The 13,593-nt window shown below is 45.2% G+C and overlaps 10 non-coding genes across 10 annotated transcripts; all 10 read left to right on the forward strand.

Moving 5' to 3' along the window:
- Positions 1-885: 885 nt before the first annotated feature.
- Positions 886-1,076, forward strand: LOC141182556 (U2 spliceosomal RNA). The gene has a single exon (XR_012257911.1). It is a non-coding gene; the product is annotated as a U2 spliceosomal RNA (small nuclear RNA).
- A 1,119-nt stretch (positions 1,077-2,195) lies between these two features.
- LOC141182557 (U2 spliceosomal RNA) lies at positions 2,196-2,386 on the forward strand. Its single transcript, XR_012257912.1, has one exon. It is a non-coding gene; the product is annotated as a U2 spliceosomal RNA (small nuclear RNA).
- A 1,119-nt stretch (positions 2,387-3,505) lies between these two features.
- Positions 3,506-3,696, forward strand: LOC141182558 (U2 spliceosomal RNA). The gene has a single exon (XR_012257913.1). It is a non-coding gene; the product is annotated as a U2 spliceosomal RNA (small nuclear RNA).
- A 1,118-nt stretch (positions 3,697-4,814) lies between these two features.
- On the forward strand, positions 4,815-5,005 carry LOC141182560 (U2 spliceosomal RNA). The gene has a single exon (XR_012257914.1). It is a non-coding gene; the product is annotated as a U2 spliceosomal RNA (small nuclear RNA).
- Positions 5,006-6,124: 1,119 nt separating this feature from the next.
- On the forward strand, positions 6,125-6,315 carry LOC141182561 (U2 spliceosomal RNA). Its single transcript, XR_012257915.1, has one exon. It is a non-coding gene; the product is annotated as a U2 spliceosomal RNA (small nuclear RNA).
- A 1,119-nt stretch (positions 6,316-7,434) lies between these two features.
- On the forward strand, positions 7,435-7,625 carry LOC141182562 (U2 spliceosomal RNA). The gene has a single exon (XR_012257916.1). It is a non-coding gene; the product is annotated as a U2 spliceosomal RNA (small nuclear RNA).
- A 1,114-nt stretch (positions 7,626-8,739) lies between these two features.
- On the forward strand, positions 8,740-8,930 carry LOC141180951 (U2 spliceosomal RNA). Its single transcript, XR_012256574.1, has one exon. It is a non-coding gene; the product is annotated as a U2 spliceosomal RNA (small nuclear RNA).
- Positions 8,931-10,052: 1,122 nt separating this feature from the next.
- Positions 10,053-10,243, forward strand: LOC141181640 (U2 spliceosomal RNA). The gene has a single exon (XR_012257198.1). It is a non-coding gene; the product is annotated as a U2 spliceosomal RNA (small nuclear RNA).
- A 1,118-nt stretch (positions 10,244-11,361) lies between these two features.
- LOC141182563 (U2 spliceosomal RNA) lies at positions 11,362-11,552 on the forward strand. The gene has a single exon (XR_012257917.1). It is a non-coding gene; the product is annotated as a U2 spliceosomal RNA (small nuclear RNA).
- Positions 11,553-12,667: 1,115 nt separating this feature from the next.
- Positions 12,668-12,858, forward strand: LOC141182564 (U2 spliceosomal RNA). The gene has a single exon (XR_012257918.1). It is a non-coding gene; the product is annotated as a U2 spliceosomal RNA (small nuclear RNA).
- The last annotated feature ends 735 nt before the right edge of the window (positions 12,859-13,593 follow it).

A 13,593-nucleotide genomic window follows, 5' to 3' on the forward strand; every position in this document is an offset into this window, starting at 1 on the left:
ATACTTCCTTTTGGATAAACAGACATATTAGGCAAGCATTTTGGAGCTTTCACCTAAATAACTACAGGTGGTGAGATAAGCTGCACAATATAATTGACCTTTCAGTATATTGTTGCACACACACCATCTATTTAGCAAATGCCCTTGTTATCAACAGCAGCCTTTTAAACTCACCTGAGCTAACAGGTATGTGAGCTGGTTACTCTGCTGCGCTTAAAATTTCTTTTTTGGTTTGCTACAATGCCTTTTCTGAAACGTTGTCTCCCTCTGCTGGAACACTGACTTCTTTCATTTAATGCCTGCAGACTATAAAAGAGAAACCAACCCAAAAAGTTTGGTTGATTAGTCTGTGGCATTCTTTTAAACTGTTGCTTATGGCGGTCTCTGTGAGCTTCTCAGTGACATTCAGCCATCCAGGTATCCCGCCTGCAGTAGACGGAATGTGGCAATGGAACGCTGGCTGCGCGTGTCATAATAGGCTCTGAGCCTTTATATACCTGCGCACAGCAGCAGCCACCTTCAGTCTGCTGCTGGGCAGCCAACAGCAGCAGCAGCAGCAAGAGAGGTAATTAATCAGCAACCCTCCTGCTAAGGGTAGACAGCTGCTCGTTCCACCCCCCCCCCCGCCTTAATTGGTTCTCCTCCCTTCCAACGGTGTTGAGGCGGGTGGGAACAGCCGGGGGTTGAGGGTACTGTGCTAAAAGAGGTGGAGTTATGCAGATCTAAAACGCGTGGATTGCAGCAGCAGCAAGCCGAAAAGTGCAGGCATGTGAGGGATCTAGAGGTTGACAGCATGTCTTCTTAACGGGAGTCCAGGTGGCCATCTCCACAAATGGACTTTTCAGAATCCTTGGGTGGCACCGTAGTCGGAAACCAATTCTGGTTATCGCTTCTCGGCCTTTTGGCTAAGATCAAGTGTAGTATCTGTTCTTATCAGTTTAATATCTGATACGTCCCCTATCTGGGGACCATATATTAAATGGATTTTTAGAACAGGGAGATGGAAAAAGAGCTTGCTCTGTCCACTCCACGCATTGACCTGGTATTGCAGTATCTCCAGGACCGGTGCACCCCTTCTTTAATGCAGTTTCTAAAATCAGAAAGAATTGAATTCAATGCTTTTTGTTCATTTGGCTTGTTTGTCGGATTTTGGGATGGACTCTTTGGCTTTGCTTTTCTTCTCCTCATTGGATTTTTCATGTTAAAAGTTGCAGAAGCCAGATGACAAGCTCATTTTGGTTCAACTTCAGCAACTGTGCATTGCATTGCCATGTAATGTAATGCAATGCTATCTATCTAGCTCTCCCTCTATACTTCCTTTTGGATAAACAGACATATTAGGCAAGCATTTTGGAGCTTTCACCTAAATAACTACAGGTGGTGAGATAAGCTGCACAATATAATTGACCTTTCAGTATATTGTTGCACACACACCATCTATTTAGCAAATGCCCTTGTTATCAACAGCAGCCTTTTAAACTCATCTGAGCTAACAGGTATGTGAGCTGGTTACTCTGCTGCGCTTAAAATTTCTTTTTTGGTTTGCTACAATGCCTTTTCTGAAACGTTGTCTCCCTCTGCTGGAACACTGACTTCTTTCATTTAATGCCTGCAGACTATAAAAGAGAAACCAACCCAAAAAGTTTGGTTGATTAGTCTGTGGCATTCTTTTAAACTGTTGCTTATGGCGGTCTCTGTGAGCTTCTCAGTGACATTCAGCCATCCAGGTATCCCGCCTGCAGTAGACGGAATGTGGCAATGGAACGCTGGCTGCGCGTGTCATAATAGGCTCTGAGCCTTTATATACCTGCGCACAGCAGCAGCCACCTTCAGTCTGCTGCTGGACAGCCAGCAGCAGCAGCAGCAGCAGGAGAGGTAATTAATCAGCAACCCTCCTGCTAAGGGTAGACAGCTGCTCGTTCCACCCCCCCCCCCGCCTTAATTGGTTCTCCTCCCTTCCAACGGTGTTGAGGCGGGTGGGAACAGCCGGGGGTTGAGGGTACTGTGCTAAAAGAGGTGGAGTTATGCAGATCTAAAACGCGTGGATTGCAGCAGCAGCAAGCCGAAAAGTGCAGGCATGTGAGGGATCTAGAGGTTGACAGCATGTCTTCTTAACGGGAGTCCAGGTGGTCATCTCCACAAATGGACTTTTCAGAATCCTTGGGTGGCACCGTAGTCGGAAACCAATTCTGGTTATCGCTTCTCGGCCTTTTGGCTAAGATCAAGTGTAGTATCTGTTCTTATCAGTTTAATATCTGATACGTCCCCTATCTGGGGACCATATATTAAATGGATTTTTAGAACAGGGAGATGGAAAAAGAGCTTGCTCTGTCCACTCCACGCATTGACCTGGTATTGCAGTATCTCCAGGACCGGTGCACCCCTTCTTTAATGCAGTTTCTAAAATCAGAAAGAATTGAATTCAATGCTTTTTGTTCATTTGGCTTGTTTGTCGGATTTTGGGATGGACTCTTTGGCTTTGCTTTTCTTCTCCTCATTGGATTTTTCATGTTAAAAGTTGCAGAAGCCAGATGATAAGCTCATTTTGGTTCAACTTCAGCAACTGTGCATTGCATTGCCATGTAATGTAATGCAATGCTATCTATCTAGCTCTCCCTCTATACTTCCTTTTGGATAAACAGACATATTAGGCAAGCATTTTGGAGCTTTCACCTAAATAACTACAGGTGGTGAGATAAGCTGCACAATATAATTGACCTTTCAGTATATTGTTGCACACACACCATCTATTTAGCAAATGCCCTTGTTATCAACAGCAGCCTTTTAAACTCACCTGAGCTAACAGGTATGTGAGCTGGTTACTCTGCTGCGCTTAAAATTTCTTTTTTGGTTTGCTACAATGCCTTTTCTGAAACGTTGTCTCCCTCTGCTGGAACACTGACTTCTTTCATTTAATGCCTGCAGACTATAAAAGAGAAACCAACCCAAAAAGTTTGGTTGATTAGTCTGTGGCATTCTTTTAAACTGTTGCTTATGGCGGTCTCTGTGAGCTTCTCAGTGACATTCAGCCATCCAGGTATCCCGCCTGCAGTAGACGGAATGTGGCAATGGAACGCTGGCTGCGCGTGTCATAATAGGCTCTGAGCCTTTATATACCTGCGCACAGCAGCAGCCACCTTCAGTCTGCTGCTGGACAGCCAGCAGCAGCAGCAGCAGCAGGAGAGGTAATTAATCAGCAACCCTCCTGCTAAGGGTAGACAGCTGCTCGTTCCACCCCCCCCCCCGCCTTAATTGGTTCTCCTCCCTTCCAACGGTGTTGAGGCGGGTGGGAACAGCCGGGGGTTGAGGGTACTGTGCTAAAAGAGGTGGAGTTATGCAGATCTAAAACGCGTGGATTGCAGCAGCAGCAAGCCGAAAAGTGCAGGCATGTGAGGGATCTAGAGGTTGACAGCATGTCTTCTTAACGGGAGTCCAGGTGGCCATCTCCACAAATGGACTTTTCAGAATCCTTGGGTGGCACCGTAGTCAGAAACCAATTCTGGTTATCGCTTCTCGGCCTTTTGGCTAAGATCAAGTGTAGTATCTGTTCTTATCAGTTTAATATCTGATACGTCCCCTATCTGGGGACCATATATTAAATGGATTTTTAGAACAGGGAGATGGAAAAAGAGCTTGCTCTGTCCACTCCACGCATTGACCTGGTATTGCAGTATCTCCAGGACCGGTGCACCCCTTCTTTAATGCAGTTTCTAAAATCAGAAAGAATTGAATTCAATGCTTTTTGTTCATTTGGCTTGTTTGTCGGATTTTGGGATGGACTCTTTGGCTTTGCTTTTCTTCTCCTCATTGGATTTTTCATGTTAAAAGTTGCAGAAGCCAGATGACAAGCTCATTTTGGTTCAACTTCAGCAACTGTGCATTGCATTGCCATGTAATGTAATGCAATGCTATCTATCTAGCTCTCCCTCTATACTTCCTTTTGGATAAACAGACATATTAGGCAAGCATTTTGGAGCTTTCACCTAAATAACTACAGGTGGTGAGATAAGCTGCACAATATAATTGACCTTTCAGTATATTGTTGCACACACACCATCTATTTAGCAAATGCCCTTGTTATCAACAGCAGCCTTTTAAACTCACCTGAGCTAACAGGTATGTGAGCTGGTTACTCTGCTGCGCTTAAAATTTCTTTTTTGGTTTGCTACAATGCCTTTTCTGAAACGTTGTCTCCCTCTGCTGGAACACTGACTTCTTTCATTTAATGCCTGCAGACTATAAAAGAGAAACCAACCCAAAAAGTTTGGTTGATTATTCTGTGGCATTCTTTTAAACTGTTGCTTATGGCGGTCTCTGTGAGCTTCTCAGTGACATTCAGCCATCCAGGTATCCCGCCTGCAGTAGACGGAATGTGGCAATGGAACGCTGGCTGCGCGTGTCATAATAGGCTCTGAGCCTTTATATACCTGCGCACAGCAGCAGCCACCTTCAGTCTGCTGCTGGGCAGCCAGCAGCAGCAGCAGCAGCAAGAGAGGTAATTAATCAGCAACCCTCCTGCTAAGGGTAGACAGCTGCTCGTTCCACCCCCCCCCCGCCTTAATTGGTTCTCCTCCCTTCCAACGGTGTTGAGGCGGGTGGGAACAGCCGGGGGTTGAGGGTACTGTGCTAAAAGAGGTGGAGTTATGCAGATCTAAAACGCGTGGATTGCAGCAGCAGCAAGCCGAAAAGTGCAGGCATGTGAGGGATCTAGAGGTTGACAGCATGTCTTCTTAACGGGAGTCCAGGTGGCCATCTCCACAAATGGACTTTTCAGAATCCTTGGGTGGCACCGTAGTCGGAAACCAATTCTGGTTATCGCTTCTCGGCCTTTTGGCTAAGATCAAGTGTAGTATCTGTTCTTATCAGTTTAATATCTGATACGTCCCCTATCTGGGGACCATATATTAAATGGATTTTTAGAACAGGGAGATGGAAAAAGAGCTTGCTCTGTCCACTCCACGCATTGACCTGGTATTGCAGTATCTCCAGGACCGGTGCACCCCTTCTTTAATGCAGTTTCTAAAATCAGAAAGAATTGAATTCAATGCTTTTTGTTCATTTGGCTTGTTTGTCGGATTTTGGGATGGACTCTTTGGCTTTGCTTTTCTTCTCCTCATTGGATTTTTCATGTTAAAAGTTGCAGAAGCCAGATGACAAGCTCATTTTGGTTCAACTTCAGCAACTGTGCATTGCATTGCCATGTAATGTAATGCAATGCCATCTATCTAGCTCTCCCTCTATACTTCCTTTTGGATAAACAGACATATTAGGCAAGCATTTTGGAGCTTTCACCTAAATAACTACAGGTGGTGAGATAAGCTGCACAATATAATTGACCTTTCAGTATATTGTTGCACACACACCATCTATTTAGCAAATGCCCTTGTTATCAACAGCAGCCTTTTAAACTCACCTGAGCTAACAGGTATGTGAGCTGGTTACTCTGCTGCGCTTAAAATTTCTTTTTTGGTTTGCTACAATGCCTTTTCTGAAACGTTGTCTCCCTCTGCTGGAACACTGACTTCTTTCATTTAATGCCTGCAGACTATAAAAGAGAAACCAACCCAAAAAGTTTGGTTGATTAGTCTGTGGCATTCTTTTAAACTGTTGCTTATGGCGGTCTCTGTGAGCTTCTCAGTGACATTCAGCCATCCAGGTATCCCGCCTGCAGTAGACGGAATGTGGCAATGGAACGCTGGCTGCGCGTGTCATAATAGGCTCTGAGCCTTTATATACCTGCGCACAGCAGCAGCCACCTTCAGTCTGCTGCTGGGCAGCCAACAGCAGCAGCAGCAGCAAGAGAGGTAATTAATCAGCAACCCTCCTGCTAAGGGTAGACAGCTGCTCGTTCCACCCCCCCCCCCGCCTTAATTGGTTCTCCTCCCTTCCAACGGTGTTGAGGCGGGTGGGAACAGCCGGGGGTTGAGGGTACTGTGCTAAAAGAGGTGGAGTTATGCAGATCTAAAACGCGTGGATTGCAGCAGCAGCAAGCCGAAAAGTGCAGGCATGTGAGGGATCTAGAGGTTGACAGCATGTCTTCTTAACGGGAGTCCAGGTGGCCATCTCCACAAATGGACTTTTCAGAATCCTTGGGTGGCACCGTAGTCGGAAACCAATTCTGGTTATCGCTTCTCGGCCTTTTGGCTAAGATCAAGTGTAGTATCTGTTCTTATCAGTTTAATATCTGATACGTCCCCTATCTGGGGACCATATATTAAATGGATTTTTAGAACAGGGAGATGGAAAAAGAGCTTGCTCTGTCCACTCCACGCATTGACCTGGTATTGCAGTATCTCCAGGACCGGTGCACCCCTTCTTTAATGCAGTTTCTAAAATCAGAAAGAATTGAATTCAATGCTTTTTGTTCATTTGGCTTGTTTGTCGGATTTTGGGATGGACTCTTTGGCTTTGCTTTTCTTCTCCTCATTGGATTTTTCATGTTAAAAGTTGCAGAAGCCAGATGACAAGCTCATTTTGGTTCAACTTCAGCAACTGTGCATTGCATTGCCATGTAATGTAATGCAATGCTATCTATCTAGCTCTCCCTCTATACTTCCTTTTGGATAAACAGACATATTAGGCAAGCATTTTGGAGCTTTCACCTAAATAACTACAGGTGGTGAGATAAGCTGCACAATATAATTGACCTTTCAGTATATTGTTGCACACACACCATCTATTTAGCAAATGCCCTTGTTATCAACAGCAGCCTTTTAAACTCACCTGAGCTAACAGGTATGTGAGCTGGTTACTCTGCTGCGCTTAAAATTTCTTTTTTGGTTTGCTACAATGCCTTTTCTGAAACGTTGTCTCCCTCTGCTGGAACACTGACTTCTTTCATTTAATGCCTGCAGACTATAAAAGAGAAACCAACCCAAAAAGTTTGGTTGATTAGTCTGTGGCATTCTTTTAAACTGTTGCTTATGGCGGTCTCTGTGAGCTTCTCAGTGACATTCAGCCATCCAGGTATCCCGCCTGCAGTAGACGGAATGTGGCAATGGAACGCTGGCTGCGCGTGTCATAATAGGCTCTGAGCCTTTATATACCTGCGCACAGCAGCAGCCACCTTCAGTCTGCTGCTGGGCAGCCAGCAGCAGCAGCAGCAGCAAGAGAGGTAATTAATCAGCAACCCTCCTGCTAAGGGTAGACAGCTGCTCGTTCCACCCCCCCCCCCGCCTTAATTGGTTCTCCTCCCTTCCAACGGTGTTGAGGCGGGTGGGAACAGCCGGGGGTTGAGGGTACTGTGCTAAAAGAGGTGGAGTTATGCAGATCTAAAACGCGTGGATTGCAGCAGCAGCAAGCCGAAAAGTGCAGGCATGTGAGGGATCTAGAGGTTGACAGCATGTCTTCTTAACGGGAGTCCAGGTGGTCATCTCCACAAATGGACTTTTCAGAATCCTTGGGTGGCACCGTAGTCGGAAACCAATTCTGGTTATCGCTTCTCGGCCTTTTGGCTAAGATCAAGTGTAGTATCTGTTCTTATCAGTTTAATATCTGATACGTCCCCTATCTGGGGACCATATATTAAATGGATTTTTAGAACAGGGAGATGGAAAAAGAGCTTGCTCTGTCCACTCCACGCATTGACCTGGTATTGCAGTATCTCCAGGACCGGTGCACCCCTTCTTTAATGCAGTTTCTAAAATCAGAAAGAATTGAATTCAATGCTTTTTGTTCATTTGGCTTGTTTGTCGGATTTTGGGATGGACTCTTTGGCTTTGCTTTTCTTCTCCTCATTGGATTTTTCATGTTAAAAGTTGCAGAAGCCAGATGACAAGCTCATTTTGGTTCAACTTCAGCAACTGTGCATTGCATTGCCATGTAATGTAATGCAATGCTATCTATCTAGCTCTCCCTCTATACTTCCTTTTGGATAAACAGACATATTAGGCAAGCATTTTGGAGCTTTCACCTAAATAACTACAGGTGGTGAGATAAGCTGCACAATATAATTGACCTTTCAGTATATTGTTGCACACACACCATCTATTTAGCAAATGCCCTTGTTATCAACAGCAGCCTTTTAAACTCACCTGAGCTAACAGGTATGTGAGCTGGTTACTCTGCTGCGCTTAAAATTTCTTTTTTGGTTTGCTACAATGCCTTTTCTGAAACGTTGTCTCCCTCTGCTGGAACACTGACTTCTTTCATTTAATGCCTGCAGACTATAAAAGAGAAACCAACCCAAAAAGTTTGGTTGATTAGTCTGTGGCATTCTTTTAAACTGTTGCTTATGGCGGTCTCTGTGAGCTTCTCAGTGACATTCAGCCATCCAGGTATCCCGCCTGCAGTAGACGGAATGTGGCAATGGAACGCTGGCTGCGCATGTCATAATAGGCTCTGAGCCTTTATATACCTGCGCACAGCAGCAGCCACCTTCAGTCTGCTGCTGGACAGCCAGCAGCAGCAGCAGGAGAGGTAATTAATCAGCAACCCTCCTGCTAAGGGTAGACAGCTGCTCGTTCCACCCCCCCCCCCCGCCTTAATTGGTTCTCCTCCCTTCCAACGGTGTTGAGGCGGGTGGGAACAGCCGGGGGTTGAGGGTACTGTGCTAAAAGAGGTGGAGTTATGCAGATCTAAAACGCGTGGATTGCAGCAGCAGCAAGCCGAAAAGTGCAGGCATGTGAGGGATCTAGAGGTTGACAGCATGTCTTCTTAACGGGAGTCCAGGTGGCCATCTCCACAAATGGACTTTTCAGAATCCTTGGGTGGCACCGTAGTCGGAAACCAATTCTGGTTATCGCTTCTCGGCCTTTTGGCTAAGATCAAGTGTAGTATCTGTTCTTATCAGTTTAATATCTGATACGTCCCCTATCTGGGGACCATATATTAAATTGATTTTTAGAACAGGGAGATGGAAAAAGAGCTTGCTCTGTCCACTCCACGCATTGACCTGGTATTGCAGTATCTCCAGGACCGGTGCACCCCTTCTTTAATGCAGTTTCTAAAATCAGAAAGAATTGAATTCAATGCTTTTTGTTCATTTGGCTTGTTTGTCGGATTTTGGGATGGACTCTTTGGCTTTGCTTTTCTTCTCCTCATTGGATTTTTCATGTTAAAAGTTGCAGAAGCCAGATGACAAGCTCATTTTGGTTCAACTTCAGCAACTGTGCATTGCATTGACATGTAATGTAATGCAATGCTATCTATCTAGCTCTCCCTCTATACTTCCTTTTGGATAAACAGACATATTAGGCAAGCATTTTGGAGCTTTCACCTAAATAACTACAGGTGGTGAGATAAGCTGCACAATATAATTGACCTTTCAGTATATTGTTGCACACACACCATCTATTTAGCAAATGCCCTTGTTATCAACAGCAGCCTTTTAAACTCACCTGAGCTAACAGGTATGTGAGCTGGTTACTCTGCTGCGCTTAAAATTTCTTTTTTGGTTTGCTACAATGCCTTTTCTGAAACGTTGTCTCCCTCTGCTGGAACACTGACTTCTTTCATTTAATGCCTGCAGACTATAAAAGAGAAACCAACCCAAAAAGTTTGGTTGATTAGTCTGTGGCATTCTTTTAAACTGTTGCTTATGGCGGTCTCTGTGAGCTTCTCAGTGACATTCAGCCATCCAGGTATCCTGCCTGCAGTAGACGGAATGTGGCAATGGAACGCTGGCTGCGCGTGTCATAATAGGCTCTGAGCCTTTATATACCTGCGCACAGCAGCAGCCACCTTCAGTCTGCTGCTGGACAGCCAGCAGCAGCAGCAGCAGCAGGAGAGGTAATTAATCAGCAACCCTCCTGCTAAGGGTAGACAGCTGCTCGTTCCACCCCCCCCCCCCCCGCCTTAATTGGTTCTCCTCCCTTCCAACGGTGTTGAGGCGGGTGGGAACAGCCGGGGGTTGAGGGTACTGTGCTCAAAGAGGTGGAGTTATGCAGATCTAAAACGCGTGGATTGCAGCAGCAGCAAGCCGAAAAGTGCAGGCATGTGAGGGATCTAGAGGTTGACAGCATGTCTTCTTAACGGGAGTCCAGGTGGCCATCTCCACAAATGGACTTTTCAGAATCCTTGGGTGGCACCGTAGTCGGAAACCAATTCTGGTTATCGCTTCTCGGCCTTTTGGCTAAGATCAAGTGTAGTATCTGTTCTTATCAGTTTAATATCTGATACGTCCCCTATCTGGGGACCATATATTAAATGGATATTTAGAACAGGGAGATGGAAAAAGAGCTTGCTCTGTCCACTCCACGCATTGACCTGGTATTGCAGTATCTCCAGGACCGGTGCACCCCTTCTTTAATGCAGTTTCTAAAATCAGAAAGAATTGAATTCAATGCTTTTTGTTCATTTGGCTTGTCTGTCGGATTTTGGGATGGACTCTTTGGCTTTGCTTTTCTTCTCCTCATTGGATTTTTCATGTTAAAAGTTGCAGAAGCCAGATGACAAGCTCATTTTGGTTCAACTTCAGCAACTGTGCATTGCATTGCCATGTAATGTAATGCAATGCTATCTATCTAGCTCTCCCTCTATACTTCCTTTTGGATAAACAGACATATTAGGCAAGCATTTTGGAGCTTTCACCTAAATAATTACAGGTGGTGAGATAAGCTGCACAATATAATTGACCTTTCAGTATATTGTTGCACACACACCATCTATTTAGCAAATGCCCTTGTTATCAACAGCAGCCTTTTAAACTCACCTGAGCTAACAGGTATGTGAGCTGGTTACTCTGCTGCGCTTAAAATTTCTTTTTTGGTTTGCTACAATGCCTTTTCTGAAACGTTGTCTCCCTCTGCTGGAACACTGACTTCTTTCATTTAATGCCTGCAGACTATAAAAGAGAAACCAACCCAAAAAGTTTGGTTGATTAGTCTGTGGCATTCTTTTAAACTGTTGCTTATGGCGGTCTCTGTGAGCTTCTCAGTGACATTCAGCCATCCAGGTATCCCGCCTGCAGTAGACGGAATGTGGCAATGGAACGCTGGCTGCGCGTGTCATAATAGGCTCTGAGCCTTTATATACCTGCGCACAGCAGCAGCCACCTTCAGTCTGCTGCTGGACAGCCAGCAGCAGCAGCAGCAGCAGGAGAGGTAATTAATCAGCAACCCTCCTGCTAAGGGTAGACAGCTGCTCGTTCCACCCCCCCCCCGCCTTAATTGGTTCTCCTCCCTTCCAACGGTGTTGAGGCGGGTGGGAACAGCCGGGGGTTGAGGGTACTGTGCTAAAAGAGGTGGAGTTATGCAGATCTAAAACGCGTGGATTGCAGCAGCAGCAAGCCGAAAAGTGCAGGCATGTGAGGGATCTAGAGGTTGACAGCATGTCTTCTTAATGGGAGTCCAGGTGGCCATCTCCACAAATGGACTTTTCAGAATCCTTGGGTGGCACCGTAGTCGGAAACCAATTCTGGTTATCGCTTCTCGGCCTTTTGGCTAAGATCAAGTGTAGTATCTGTTCTTATCAGTTTAATATCTGATACGTCCCCTATCTGGGGACCATATATTAAATGGATTTTTAGAACAGGGAGATGGAAAAAGAGCTTGCTCTGTCCACTCCACGCATTGACCTGGTATTGCAGTATCTCCAGGACCGGTGCACCCCTTCTTTAATGCAGTTTCTAAAATCAGAAAGAATTGAATTCAATGCTTTTTGTTCATTTGGCTTGTTTGTCGGATTTTGGGATGGACTCTTTGGCTTTGCTTTTCTTCTCCTCATTGGATTTTTCATGTTAAAAGTTGCAGAAGCCAGATGACAAGCTCATTTTGGTTCAACTTCAGCAACTGTGCATTGCATTGCCATGTAATGTAATGCAATGCTATCTATCTAGCTCTCCCTCTATACTTCCTTTTGGATAAACAGACATATTAGGCAAGCATTTTGGAGCTTTCACCTAAATAACTACAGGTGGTGAGATAAGCTGCACAATATAATTGACCTTTCAGTATATTGTTGCACACACACCATCTATTTAGCAAATGCCCTTGTTATCAACAGCAGCCTTTTAAACTCACCTGAGCTAACAGGTATGTGAGCTGGTTACTCTGCTGCGCTTAAAATTTCTTTTTTGGTTTGCTACAATGCCTTTTCTGAAACGTTGTCTCCCTCTGCTGGAACACTGACTTCTTTCATTTAATGCCTGCAGACTATAAAAGAGAAACCAACCCAAAAAGTTTGGTTGATTAGTCTGTGGCATTCTTTTAAACTGTTGCTTATGGCGGTCTCTGTGAGCTTCTCAGTGACATTCAGCCATCCAGGTATCCCGCCTGCAGTAGACGGAATGTGGCAATGGAACGCTGGCTGCGCGTGTCATAATAGGCTCTGAGCCTTTATATACCTGCGCACAGCAGCAGCCACCTTCAGTCTGCTGCTGGACAGCCAGCAGCAGCAGCAGGAGAGGTAATTAATCAGCAACCCTCCTGCTAAGGGTAGACAGCTGCTCGTTCCACCCCCCCCCCCCCGCCTTAATTGGTTCTCCTCCCTTCCAACGGTGTTGAGGCGGGTGGGAACAGCTGGGGGTTGAGGGTACTATGCTAAAAGAGGTGGAGTTATGCAGATCTAAAACGTGTGGATTGCAGCAGCAGCAAGCCGAAAAGTGCAGGCATGTGAGGGATCTAGAGGTTGACAGCATGTCTTCTTAACGGGAGTCCAGGTGGCCATCTCCACAAATGGACTTTTCAGAATCCTTGGGTGGCACCGTAGTCGGAAACCAATTCTGGTTATCGCTTCTCGGCCTTTTGGCTAAGATCAAGTGTAGTATCTGTTCTTATCAGTTTAATATCTGATACGTCCCCTATCTGGGGACCATATATTAAATGGATTTTTAGAACAGGGAGATGGAAAAAGAGCTTGCTCTGTCCACTCCACGCATTGACCTGGTATTGCAGTATCTCCAGGACCGGTGCACCCCTTCTTTAATGCAGTTTCTAAAATCAGAAAGAATTGAATTCAATGCTTTTTGTTCATTTGGCTTGTTTGTCGGATTTTGGGATGGACTCTTTGGCTTTGCTTTTCTTCTCCTCATTGGATTTTTCATGTTAAAAGTTGCAGAAGCCAGATGACAAGCTCATTTTGGTTCAACTTCAGCAACTGTGCATTGCATTGCCATGTAATGTAATGCAATGCTATCTATCTAGCTCTCCCTCTATACTTCCTTTTGGATAAACAGACATATTAGGCAAGCATTTTGGAGCTTTCACCTAAATAATTACAGGTGGTGAGATAAGCTGCACAATATAATTGACCTTTCAGTATATTGTTGCACACACACCATCTATTTAGCAAATGCCCTTGTTATCAACAGCAGCCTTTTAAACTCACCTGAGCTAACAGGTATGTGAGCTGGTTACTCTGCTGCGCTTAAAATTTCTTTTTTGGTTTGCTACAATGCCTTTTCTGAAACGTTGTCTCCCTCTGCTGGAACACTGACTTCTTTCATTTAATGCCTGCAGACTATAAAAGAGAAACCAACCCAAAAAGTTTGGTTGATTAGTCTGTGGCATTCTTTTAAACTGTTGCTTATGGCGGTCTCTGTGAGCTTCTCAGTGACATTCAGCCATCCAGGTATCCCGCCTGCAGTAGACGGAATGTGGCAATGGAACGCTGGCTGCGCGTGTCATAATAGGCTCTGAGCCTTTATATACCTGC

This window comes from Phyllobates terribilis, unplaced genomic scaffold (assembly GCF_046119375.1).
Source record: "Phyllobates terribilis strain yellow unplaced genomic scaffold, ASM4611937v1 Scaffold_34__1_contigs__length_13252353, whole genome shotgun sequence".
Lineage (NCBI taxonomy): Eukaryota > Metazoa > Chordata > Amphibia > Anura > Dendrobatidae > Phyllobates > Phyllobates terribilis.